The following is an 8617-nucleotide window of genomic DNA, read 5'->3' as shown; positions in this document are numbered from 1 at the left end:
ATTCTTATTGATGCTGATTGATATGCTTTTTACCAGACCGTCATAATTTTTCAGATTTTTTCATGTACGAGAAGTATACGAAGTATACAGATTGCTACAGACTGGTCTGTTTTTGACAGATTCTGTTTTTGTTGAGTTGGTTGCTTGTTTTGATGAAACTATGGTTAGTATCGGGGGGTACTAGCCATGGAAAAGTGAGAATACAGTAGCCCAACATCAATATAGGTAGAATTCAAGTTTGCTACAGTACCAAAAGAAGTGGTAGTTTGTTTTCTTGTACTAATGTTATCACGAGTTTCTTTAAGTTTTGTGTTGTGAAGTTTTCAAGTTTTGGGTGATGTTCTCATGGACGATGAGATAAGGAGTGGAAAGAGCTCAAGCTTGGGGATGCCCAAGGCATCCCAAGCCAAATTCAAGGACACCAAAAATCCTAAGCTTGGGGATGCCCCGAGAAGGCATCCCCTCTTTCGTCTTCAATCCATCGGTAACATTACTTGGAGCTATATTTTTATTCACCACATGATATGTGTTTTTCTTGGAGCGTCTTGTATCATAGGATTCTTTTCTTTTTGTTGTGTCACAATCATCCTTGCTGCACACCTTTTTGAGAGAGAGAGACATGAACTCATCGTGATTTTTTCTAGAATGCTCATAGTGCTTCACTTATATCTTTTGAGCTAGATACTTTTGCTCTATGTGCTTCACTTATATCTTTTAGAGCATGGCGGTGCGTGACTTGGTAGTTGGCTTATGCTATAAAAGTAGTTCCAAAGGTGATAGGTACCCAAAGAGGATACAAAAACCTCCATCTTCATGTGCATTGAATAGAAAGAGAAGTTTTGATTCCTCTCAATTAGTTTTGAGACGTGGATTCGGTAATATTAAGAGTTATGTTAGTAGGGTGTTGTGAATCTAGAAATACTTGTGTTGAAGTTAGTGATTCCCGTAGCATGCACGTATGGTGAACCACTATGTTAGGAAGTCGGAGGATAATTGATCTATTGATTGTCATCCTTTGTGTTGAGGTCGGGATCGCGCGATGGTTAACACCTACCAACCCTTCCCCTCATAGTATGCGTTTAGTACTTTGTTTCGATTACTAATAAAAACTTTCGCAACAAGTATGTGAGTTCTTCATGACTAATGTGAGTCCATGGTATAGATGCACTTTCACCTTCCACCATTGCTAGCCTCTCTAGTGCCGTGCAATTCACGCCGGTGCACAAACCCACCAAATTCCTTCCTCAAAAGAGCCACCATACCTACCTACTATGGCATTTTCATAACCATTCCGAGATATATTGCCATGCCACTCCCACCGTTCCGTCTCATGACTTGTGCCGTCACTCTCATATTGCCATTACATGATCGTAAGATAGCTAGCGAGATGTTTCAACTTCGTACGTCATGCTAGATCGTTGCACATCCTGGTACACTACCGGAGGCATTTCCTATAGAGTCATCATCATTTTGAGCTGTGAGTAAATAAAAGTGTGATGATCATCATTATTAGAGCATTGTCCTATGTGAGGAAATAAAAAAAAAGAGGCCAAGGAGCCCAAAAACAAAAAAAAAGGGAGAAAAGAAAAAAGAGAGGCCTAAGAGCCCAAATAAAAAAAAGAAAGAAAAAGAGAGAAGGGACAATGCTACTATCTTTTTCGACACTTGTGCTTCATGATAGCACCATGTTCTTCATGATTGAGAGCTTCTTGCTTTGCACTACCATATGCTAGTGGGAATCTTCATTATATAACTTGGCTTGTATATTTCAATGACGGGCTTCCTCAAAAGTGCCCTAGGTCTTCGTGAGCAAGCAAGTTGGATGCACACCCACTAGTTCTACTTTTGAGCTTTCACATACTTATAGCTCTAGTGCATCTCTTGTATGGCAATCCCTACTCATTCACATTGATATCTATTAATGGGCATCTCCATAGCCTTTTTGATATGCCTAGTCAATGTGACCATCTCCTCCTTTTTGTCTCACAACCACCACCACACTCTATTCCACCTATAATGCTATATCCATGGCTCACGCTCATGTATTGCGTGATAGTTATAAAAAGTTTGAGAAACTAAGAGTGCGAAAACAATTACTTGGCCAATACTGGGGTTGTGCATGATTTACATTAGTTGTGTGAGGATGATGGAGCATAGCCATACTATATGATTTTGTAGGGATAACTTTCATTGGCCTTGTTATTTTGAAAGTTCATGATTACATTGCTAGTTTGCTTGAAGTATTATTGTTTTCATGTCAATAGAAAACTATTGTTTCGAATCTTACTGATCTGAACATTCATGTCACGTGAAATAAATTGCAAAGGACAACTATGCTAGGTAGCATTCCACATCAAAAATTCATTCTCTATCACTTCCCTACTCGAGGACGAGCAGGAGTTAAGCTTGGGGATGCTTGATACGTCTCCAACGTATCTATAATTTTTGATGGTTTCATGCTATTATCTTGTCAAACTTTGGATGTTTTGTATGCCTTTTACATATTTTTTGGGACTAACTTATTAACTCAGTGCCAAGTGCCAGTTCCTGTTTTTTCCATGTTTTTGACCCCTTTCAGAGGAGATTTTGAAATGGAGTCCAAACGGAAGAAAATCCCCGAATTTTTTTTGGAACGGAAGAAGATTGGGAAGCTTGGGAGCCAAGGTAGGGGAGACTCAGGGGCCCCACAAGCCCCCACCCCACGGCCAGGGGGGAGGCCGCGCCATCCAGGCTTGTGGGCCCCCTGGACGCCCTTTGCCCTAGGTATTTTGCCTATGTATTCCCATAAATTCCAGAAAAAATCAGGAGATCATCGAAAGTACTTTTCCACCGCCGCAAGCTTCTGTCTCCGCAAGATCCCATCTGGGGCACGTTCTGGTGCCCTACCGGAGGATAGATTCGGATACGGAGGGCTTCTTCATCAACACCATGACCTCTCCGATGATGCGTGAGTAGTTCACAATAGACCTACGGGTCCATAGCTAGTAACTAGATGGCTTCGTCTCTCTCTTGGATCTTCAATACAAAGTTCTCCATGATCTTCATGGAGATCTATCCGATGTAATCTTCTTTTGCGGTGTGTTTGTCGAGATCCGATGAATTGTGGGTTTATGATCAGATTATCTATGAATCTTATTTGAGTTTCTTCTGATCTCTCTTATGCATGATTTCATATCCTTGTAATTCTCTTCGAGTTGTGGGTTTTGTGTGGCCAACTAGATCTATGATTCTTGCAATGGGAGAAGGGCTTGGTTTTGGGTTCATGCCGTGCGGTGAGCTCACCCTGTGACAGAAGGGGTAGCGAGGCATGCATCATGTTGTTGCCATCAAGGGTAAAAAGATGGGGTTTTCATCGTTGGTTTGAGATTATCCCTCTACATCAAGTCATCTTGCTTAAAGAGTTACTCTGTTCGTCATGAACTCAATACACTAGATGCATGCTGGATAGCGGTCGATGTGTGGAGTAATAGTAGTAGATGCAGAAAGTATCGGTCTACTTGTCTCGGACGTGATGCCTATATGTATGATCATTGCCTTAGATATCGTCATGACTTTGCGCGGTTCTATCAATTGCTCGACAAAATTTGTTCACCCACCGTAATACTTGCTATTTTGAGAGAAGCCTCTAGTGAACACTATAGCCCCCAGGGTCTACTCCACACCATATTTTCAGCCTGACACTTTTTACTTCGTTGCACTTTCCGCCTTCAGATCTCACTTTGCAAACAATCTTGAAGGGATTGACAACCCCTTTGAAGCGTTGGGTGCAAGCTTGTTTGTGTTTGCGCAGGTACTCTGGACTTGACGAGACCCTCCTTCTGGATCAATACCTTGGTTCTCAAACTGAGGGAAATACTTACTGCTCCCGTGCTGCATCACCCTTTCCTCTTCAAGGGAAAAACCAACGCAAGCCTAGCCTACATCAACGTGTCAATTTCTGGCGCTGTTGTCTGTGGGATAGCAGCCCGCGCGGCGGAGGTGTTGTTGCCGCCCTTCACACTTTTGGGAATCGCTATTGGGCTTTGGATGGCGCTGTCGACGAATCTGGTTCTGAGAGTGACCTTGCTCTTGCGGCGGTGGTCTCGTCGGTGGTGGAGCGGCCGGCGGTGCGTTGTCGCAAGTTCGTGCCTGGGGGGCGTGGCCGGGCGGCTTCCTCCCCGTCGGACGAGTCTCGCTGGTCCAAAGTGACGTGGTGGCGCCGTGGATCCGGTAAATTTCCGACCCCCTCTCCGATACGCGGTGTGCTTGGCGCCCCACCCGTCGCTTCTTGGAGGACCTTGTATGCTCTCACTCCCCTCCCCCTCCCCATCATGTTCTCCGAGTTCTTCTAGTGCCTCCCCTCCTCTTCAAGTGGCTTTGTCGGCGGCGGTGCAGCCCACAGTGCTGTTGGGGGCAACGGGTGTGGAGCGTACCCTAACCCTAGCGCCACCCGGTTGGTGTGATGCTCTCCTCGGGTGGGCGGCCCACGACGCCCCTTCTCGCCTCTGTGTGTGTCTTCCCACCGCTGGCATTGGTAGGCTCGGGGCCTGCTGGGCTCCTTACCTTAGCTCCCTGGCCCTTTCAGCCCAACCGGTTCGCCAGCCTGTCGCTGGGTCCGCCTCTTCAGGATATTTATGGGTCCGAAAGGGATCCCTTCCCCCATTTCTAGAGATACCTTCCCCCATTTCTAGGGATACCTTCCCCCATTTCAGGCTGTTGGGGCGCGGACGTGCGTAGACGGCGCTCTCCCATTCGCTTCTTCCATAGATCTAGCCCTCCACCCCTTTTCCCTCTCCTTTGTGGAGGTCCTCGCCATGGACAAATCCAGGGGCTCCTCGAGCGAGGCGATCTGTGGTAGCAAGCGGCATTGCGACGAGCCGTCGGCCAATGGGGCGGATCTGGAGTATGAGGCCTCTCTTAGATCTAAGCTTGAGACGGAGCACACAGTCCGTGAGCATGTGGCTCGCGACCGTGAGGCTTGGGCGGCTGGGCTAGAGTGGCTGCAACGGGAGGAAAGGGCTCGGTCGCTCGGCGGTTCTAGCCCCTTGGCCACGGGATCTGATGGTGGTTTGCCGCTGGTGGCGGATCCTTAGGAGGTGGCAGCGGCGGGGGGTGTGGTGGTTCTGCTGCCTCTCACCCTTGCCCTCCGTCTCCTCCCTGAGGTCAGACTCCACCCGCTCGCCTTCCTGCTCGCGGTCCTGGATCTGGGGCCATTTCCCGTCCTCCTCCTTGCAACAACAACTTTGGCCCTCCTTCCCAGCAGTTCAAGCAGTGGCGGTTCCCTGCTCCCCCTCTGACCCCTCCGCCTCCGGTCAAGGCGATGGTATCCTCCCCCTGCAACCCCTCTTCCATCTCGTCCCACGAACCCTTCACCCAACCCTTCGTCCTCCCTGACGTGCTTTGCCTATCATCAGCAGGGGCACTTCCAATCTAGGTGCCTCAACCCACCTTTCTGCCTCATTTGCAGATCTAAGGGCCACCTCACCGTCGACTGTCAGAATCGCATCAAACCTCCCTCTTTTGTGCAGTATGGGATGGGGCTCCCGGGATGCTCGTTGTTTGCCTTGGATTCTGACCCGCCGTGTGTGGCTACTGCTCCTTCACTCTCAAATGCTGCTATCATTTCTGTTCAAGGGCAAAAGATCACTGCTCAAGTCGTGCTGGAAGGCCTGCGGGTCTGGGCTGTGGATGGCTGGGATTGGCAGGTGAATCAATTGTCAGACTTTGAGTTTGCTGTGGTGTTCCCCTCTTCTGAGAGCTTAAGGATGATTGCCTCTTGTACTAGTTTCACCCTCCCACTTAACCAATTGGTGATCTCTGTCAAAGCTGCGGCAAATGGCTTCAAGTCTGTAGGCCAGCTCTCTGAAGTTTTGGTGTTGGTGGAGGGTGTTCCTGCCGAGCTCAGATCTGCCCCTTTTCTTATGGCCTTTGGGGTTTTGCTGGGAAGCCTATCGAGGTGGATGGTGAGTCTTTGACCAGGTTGGGCCCAGTTCGTCTGGGGATTTGGTGTGTGGATCCGGTGTGTTTGCATGGTACAGTGGATGTGTTCCCCTCCGTTGATGGAATTCAGCTACGGGTGCGGCTCGTGGGAGCCGAGGCCTTCCAGGCACCTCCGCCTCCCCTCATACGGCTCCCTCCTCTTCGGAGAAACATGACGATGGCTCTACCGGTGGTGGGATGAACCCAAGTGATGGTACGGGTGGGGGCACTGATGCCTGCTTCACCGAGTCCGAATGGGATAGACTGGGTCCTGAGGTTCAAGATGTTCTCAAGGAGAATGTTCCCAAAGATGATGCTCAGCATGTGGAGACTGTGCCAGCTACTGCGGTCAATGAGAAGATGGCTCCGGTGGGCACCCCCATCACGGGAGTCTATTCTAACATGCCAGTTAGGCCTCTATCTCCTTCCACGTCTGGCATTGAGGATCTGGCCTCATCCCCTGCTCGTGCTGTGATGACTCCGGTGAGCAAGAAGAAGAAGTCCACGGTCAAAAAGTTTTCAGCTAAATGCAGGGCGTCTTCGGGTTCCAAGACCTCGGTGGCGGGGATGTGTTGCCGTTTTGATGACGACATGGGGGCTGTTTCGGGATCTCCTCCCAGGGCGGCGCCCCTTTCTCCTTCGGCTCCTTCCCCATCCATCTGCACGCCCACCTCCACGGCCCGCAAGGGCACACGGGTGCATGACTCGGGGGAGTCAGTGGCAGCGCATGCGAAGCGGCGGGCTGCAGCCAGAGACCTTCTGCCTTCAGGTATTCCTCTCTCCCCTCCCTCCCTTCCTTCCTCCCCTATTAGGCTAGTGCTGCCCTCTCTGTTCGATGATCATTTATTGCATGTCCTTGAGGACGTGGGGGTTTCCATTGATGCGGGTTTTGGGTCTCCCTATACTGTTCTTTCCATTATCCGTGCTAATGAGATGGCCCAGGCGGCCATTGCGAAGGCTAAAGATTTGGTTGTGGCGAATGGGATCGCTGCAACCTCGACGGGTGTGGATGGGGGTGTTATTGGTAGTGGATAGTCGCCCCCTCCACCTTCTAAGCGGGCTATCTCTAAGCGTGTCAAATCTTGCGTTGCCCCCTACAGGTCGAGTCTCCGTATCAAAAACCTGTCTTTCAAATGGGAGCCCTCTTCTAGAATATTAGAGGTTTTGGCGCTAGGGGGCGCCGCGACCAAATTAGGGATGTAGTTAGAGGTGATAACATTGATAGTATTGGACTTGTTGAGACTTTTAAGGAATCCTTCCCCGCAATGAGCTCTCCGCAGTTGCAGGGATGGACATATTTGATTGGAACTTCCTTCCTTCTTTGGGGCATTCTGGTGGGATTGTCCTAGGCAGCAAGCGCGACATGTTTGATCTTGTGACCTTTGACCATGGCGTTTTTGGGCTAGCACGGTGATGCACCATCAGAGTTTGAATCACTTATGGGAAATCATGGTTGTCTACGGACCTGCAGATCACTCTTTATCTTCCCTGTTTCTGGATGAGATGGCGTCCAAAATTGATGCGTGTGCGCTTCCTCTGCTAGTTGGGGGGAGGGGGACTTTAACCTTCTCCGCTCCCCTGCGGATAAGAGCTCTAATTTTTTTTCTTGCCCCATGGATGATGCTTTCAATGCCTTCATCCGTGATTGCGCTCTTCGAGAACTTCCTAGGGTGGGAGCCCGCTTCACATGAACGAATCGCCAGTCTAACCCTATCCGGTTAGTGCTTGACCGTGTTTTTATTTGCCTGAACTGGCATTCCCTTTTTCCCATTGCTTCCCTGAAAGTCAAGTCCATCATGGGTTCGGACCATGCGCCTCTTATTCTCGACGCTGTGTTGGATTATCCTGTTATTTCTTCGCGCTTTCAGTTCGACGCCTCGTGGCTTCTTGTAGAAGGTTTCCCGGATTTGTTAGCTATGAAAATCTGTGGGCTGCTCTCTTCCGTCCGGCGTTCCTTCGGGCCCATGATTGACTGGCACAAGTTCTCCTACGCTCTTCGCAAATTTCTATGTGGTTGGTCGCGCAACAGGGGGCGGAGGCTCGCCGCGAGAAGGGCTCCCTGGATGCCCAGATTGCGAGCCTTGACGCGCAGGCTGATGGGCCGGGTCTGTCTGACGGGAGTGGGGTTTGCGATATGGTCTTGAAGAGGCCCTTATGCTTCTGCATCAGCAGTCAGAGATCTATTGGTGCCAAAGGGGTACTTTGAATTGGACTTTGAAGGGTGACGCCCTCACGGCTTATTTTTTTTTTTGCGTTTGCTAATGGTAGGAGAAGGAGATGTGCTGTGGATAGTTTAATCATTAATGTGGTGAAGGTCTTTGATCAGGCTAAAATTTTGGAACATGTGGTTGATTTCTTCTCTTCCCTCTATGCTACTAGGCCGGAGTCTGGTCTGTCTATCTGTCATTCCTTATGGGACGCTCCTTCTAGAATTTCTCGTGCTGAGAATGATGCCTTAATCCTGCCGCTTTCTGTTGAGGAGATTTGGGAGGTTATTAAGTCTGCTAATCCTAACGCTGCATTGGGCCCTGATGGTTTTTCCATCCCTTCTTTAAAAAATTCTGGCCACAACTTAAGGCCCTCGTTTGTAGCATAATTCAAGGGTTCTGTCTTTGGATGATGAATATCTCCCGCCTAAACTACACTGTTATCTCCCTCA

This window comes from Hordeum vulgare, chromosome 1H (genome assembly GCF_904849725.1).
Source record: "Hordeum vulgare subsp. vulgare chromosome 1H, MorexV3_pseudomolecules_assembly, whole genome shotgun sequence".
Classification (NCBI taxonomy): Eukaryota; Viridiplantae; Streptophyta; class Magnoliopsida; order Poales; family Poaceae; genus Hordeum; species Hordeum vulgare.
The sequence above is the reverse complement of the archived record's forward strand: the minus strand, read 5'-3'. Positions refer to the sequence as shown.